We start from the raw sequence: 5,000 nt of genomic DNA on the forward strand, positions 1-5,000 counted from the left end.
TTTCAAGCATTCAAGTCGCAGCAGCGGACCCTTCCAACGGAGAGAGGGGACTCCTAAACCACCATCCTGGACAGAAGCATGGAAGTAACCATTTGGAGTATCATGAGGTAAGTGCAGCCATTTTCTAATATACAACCTTATCTTTCTATCTATTTTCTTCAGGTACCCGAAACGGACTCTGGACATGACCAGTTTATATGTCAGCCCTGGGATCAGTACATTTCTGAGAGCCCACATCCTTTGTTGTGGCTTGAGTGGCGCCTTGCTGATACTGGTGAGTTGTTTTTCCAGTATTTCAATTTGATTTTGTTTAGAGGCGCCTTCTGATGTGAACAACACCCCCAAGTATTCCCATTCGTCCGTTCTTTTTAATGCTCTTAATGTAGTACCTTGGATTTTAAATGTACAATACGGATCTATCGCGATCTTTTTCATTTTTGGTATTGTTTTAATCGCTATTGTGGAGCTTTTGCCTTGGTTAATCTCCAGGCCACAGTTCTTCAAAAATTCAGCGGTGTTGTCCATCAGGGTCTGCAATCCTTTTTCAGTTGAAGCCATCAATACCAGGTCGTCTGCAAATGCCAGCACATTTATTATTGATCCCTCCATTTCGGCTCCTATTTCTTTGGGGATCTGCTTAAGCATTGCATCTATTACCAGATTAAACAATATGGGCGAGAGTGGATCACCCTGCTTGACCCCGCACGTCGGGTGTATTCTTGCGGAACACCAACCTGCGTGGTCAATCACGGTCTCACTTGAATCATAAATCGCCCTTAAGTAGTTCACCATCGCATCAGGTAGTCCTTTGGCACGTAAGATGTTAATGATAGCATTAATAGAGATAGAATCAAAGGCTTTGGCCATATCTATTACCGCCAGGAATAGCTTCTTTGTCTTCTTTCTATGTTGAGTTAGCACCATATCCAGTAACGCTATGTTCTCTGCGCATCCATTTGTTTTTCTGAACGCTCTTTGTCTCTCGTCCATTTCAATTTTGCTTAGGCGGTTTGCAAAAACTTTGTGAAACAGTCTTACCATAACTGATGACATTGTTAAAGGACGATATAAGCCTGGATCTTCGGCATTTTTCTTTTTCGGTATAAGAACGGTTCTCGACAAGCATAGATGTTGTGGTAGTTGTCCGCACCACATGAACAATGAGAACAAACGCGCAAGGATGTCGTGTGGAACCTCCTTTAACTTTTTATTTGTTAAACCGTCTGGTCCGGGTGCCGAGGAACCTTTCGGTAGAGCCACCTTAATTTCCAATTCAGTAATTGGGTTCCACAGATCTTCTTCAACTCTGTGCGCCTTAGGTAGATTCGGCGATGATCTAATGTCACGCGTGAAGACCGCTTTCCAATACGGTTCCATGATGTTCTTATTCATTCCTTCATTCCGCTCCAGATCATCTTCCAATATCCTTTTCACACATTTTCCTGGCTTTTTCTTCCACATATCCTGTACCCTTGCATAGTCCTCACGCCTCTTCTTCTTTTTTGATGAATTGTTTGTGTTCGGCGGGTTATTTAAGTTATTTGAGTTTTTCTTTTTATTTACAGGTGGGAACGTTTCTAGCAGGTATGCTGTGATCTCAGTGAGGACCCTAGGTATTGGTTGATCCTTCACCATGTAGCAGATCCTATTCATCCATACTGCATTAAAGCCACTATGTGTTAGTGGTGGCAAATTAACCAGATGTTCGGTAAGTATATTTCTAACTTTGTCATTAGAATCTTCATCTCTGGTATTCTCTCTCGATACCTCATCCACTGCCTGTTCCTGTTCACTGTCACTACCATTACTTGCATCTACTCCCTCTTTCAGATATTCTTGGACCAAGTTTTTATATTCTTGTTGTCTACGCTGTCCTTTAATAGATTCCAATGTTCTATTGAAATGTTTAATCAATTCCTGATTTATGAATCTATATCCTTCCTTGGTCAGTTGTGCTTCCTTTCTGGCCATCAATCTCTTTTCTTCTTCTGTCCATCTTTCCTTCTTATTTTCCTGTTTTTGCAGCTGCCTGACGTCATTTGCATCTGCATGGGCACGCCTTTCATGCACACCTCTTCCAGTGGCAGTTGTAAATCTCCTGTCGCAGTTGGAGAATCTACAGGGGTAAGTATTGTCCGAGTTGGAAGTGGACGGTCCAGGGTTAACTGGTAATACCGGGGTGGCACGGTCAGTGGACCGGCCATTATTTTCCATCCGAGGCTTTTTTGTATTTTTCATCTCCGGTATTCACGGGTCGAGGGGGGGAGAACCCCAGGACCCAGGGTGCCATTGCCTGCTATCAGCCGTCCGTTTGACTGGACGTTACCGACTCTCACCACGAGGAGGTTGCAGGTTGGACTTAAGAGAGTCATAGTTACTCCCGCCGTTTACCCGCGCTTTTTTGAATTTCTTCACGTTGACATTCAGAGCACTGGGCAGAAATCACATTGCGTCAACACCCGCTGGGGCCATCGCAATGCTTTGTTTTAATTAGACAGTCGGATTCTCCCAGTCCGTGCCAGTTCTGAGTTGATTGTTAGATGACGGCCGCAGAGATTACCCAGAGCACCCTTGCGAGCACTCACGGGGTCTCGAAGCTTGACGATTCCGCGGGAGGCCAAGACGCGGGACCGAGCTCGGATCAAACGTAACGCAAGCGAAACGCATCACCTCGCCCAGGCCCGGTACGTTAGCCGTGACCCACTTCCCCAACAAGCCCGACACGCCACAATCCTCAGAGCCAATCCTTATCCCGAAGTTACGGATCTAATTTGCCGACTTCCCTTACCTACATTATTCTATCGACTAGAGGCTCTTTACCTTGGAGACCAGCTGCGGATATGGGTACGAGCCGGCGCGACGCCTACACGTGGCCCTCTCCCGGATTTTCAAGGTCCGAGGAGAAGATCCGGACACCGCCGCAAATGCGGTGCTCTTCGCGTTCCAAACCATATCTCCCTGCTAGAGGATTCCATGGAACTCGAACGCTTATGCAGAAAAGAAAACTCTTCCCGGATCTCTCGACGGCGTCTCCGGGTCCTTTTGGGTTGCCCCGACGAACTCTCTTACGAGGGCCCGGTTTAATTTCGGTTCCGCTGCCGGGTTCCGGAATAGGAACCGGATTCCCTTTCGCCCGACGGGCGTGCGTCACGCGTCAAGATGCATAGCATTTCTGCCACCACTTATAAACACGATTAACAACGCCACATCAACATCGGCTTTCGCCTAGGGCTTAGGATCGACTGACTCGTGTGCAACGGCTGTTCACACGAAACCCTTCTCCACCTCAGCTCTCCAGGGCCTCGCTGGAGTATTTGCTACTACCACCAAGATCTGCACCGAAGGCGGCTCCAGACGGCCTCACGGCCAGCCCTTCTGCGCTCACCTCCGCGACCCTCCTACTCATCAGGGCTTCATGACCGCCCCGAAGGGCGACCGCACATGCCACTGACGGCCGAGTATAAGCACGACGCTTCAGCGCCATCCATTTTCAGGGCTAGTAACTTCGGCAGGTGAGTTGTTACACACTCCTTGGCGGATTCCGACTTCCATGGCCACCGTCCTGCTGTCTTAAGTTACCAACGCCTTTCATGGTATCCCATAAGCGTCGATTTAGGCGCTTTAACTCGGCGTTTGGTTCATCCCACAGCGCCAGTTCTGCTTACCAAAAATGGCCCACTTGGCACTCTGATCCGAAATCTCGCGGCTTCACATTCAAGCAAGCCGGAGATCTCACCCATTTAAAGTTTGAGAATAGGTTGAGGTCGTTTCGACCCCAATGCCTCTAATCATTCGCTTTACCGGATGAGACTCGTATGCAACGAGCGCCAGCTATCCTGAGGGAAACTTCGGAGGGAACCAGCTACTAGATGGTTCGATTAGTCTTTCGCCCCTATACCCAGTTCCGACGATCGATTTGCACGTCAGAATCGCTACGGACCTCCATCAGGGTTTCCCCTGACTTCGTCCTGACCAGGCATAGTTCACCATCTTTCGGGTCCCAGCGTGTACGCTCTTGGTGCGCCTCCTCTCGCAATGAGAATGAGGCGCCCCGGGAATGCGGGTCAGTCATGGAGACCGACCATCTTCCCTTAGTTCACATAAAGTGAACCGTTACTTTCATTGCGCCTTTAGGTTTAGTGATTCCCAATGACTCGCGCACACGCTAGACTCCTTGGTCCGTGTTTCAAGACGGGTCCTGAAAGTACCCAAAGCAATAGCGTCGCTGATCGGCGTTTCAAGAGGTCTGTCCAAGAACACCGCGGCGAACAGTCGCAAACGGACGGAATCGGCACTAGGTCCGATCGCCATCACAATTCACATACTTGCCACGGGCCGGACGCGAACTAAGTCGCGGCCTCCCGCCATCAGTAAACCGTCGAGCGAGCTGTTCGGAAACCCAGTGTCCGTAAACATCGGAAAATCCGAGCTCACGGGCTACACTCGAGACCGTAGAACAGCACCCAACGGATCGCGACGACCTACTAGGGGAGAAGTGCACGCGTCCGAAGCCGGAGATGAACCGAAGGGAACAGCCAACGCGAACGTCGCCGTTTCCACAGTCAGTAAATCCCAACAACAGGCGCGAATGAATCTCCCCATTCGACCTTTCGGGTTTCTCAGGTTTACCCCTGAACGGTTTCACGTACTCTTGAACTCTCTCTTCAAAGTTCTTTTCAACTTTCCCTCACGGTACTTGTTCGCTATCGGTCTCGTGGTTATATTTAGCCTTAGATGGAGTTTACCACCCACTTAGGGCTGCACTCTCAAGCAACCCGACTCTAAGAAGAGATCCTCTAGCAAGCCGCAGCGGTCGCTACGGGCCTGGCACCCTCTATGGGCGATGGCCCCATTCAAGATGGACTTGAACGCGCCGCGAACTCGCCAGATAATGGATCCTTCCAAACACCACATCTCCCGGCGACCGGTTACGATCGCGGGATTCAGTGCTGGGCTAATCCCTGTTCGCTCGCCGCTACTAAGGGAATCCTAGTTAGTTT

At 49.3% G+C, this 5,000-nt stretch overlaps 1 pseudogene; it reads right to left on the reverse strand.

The window, feature by feature from the left end:
* The window catches only part of LOC123688201, a 7,426-nt pseudogene that overhangs the window by 2,365 nt on the left and 61 nt on the right, over nucleotides 1–5,000 (reverse strand).

This window comes from Harmonia axyridis, chromosome X (genome assembly GCF_914767665.1).
Source record: "Harmonia axyridis chromosome X, icHarAxyr1.1, whole genome shotgun sequence".
NCBI classification, from domain to species: domain Eukaryota; kingdom Metazoa; phylum Arthropoda; class Insecta; order Coleoptera; family Coccinellidae; genus Harmonia; species Harmonia axyridis.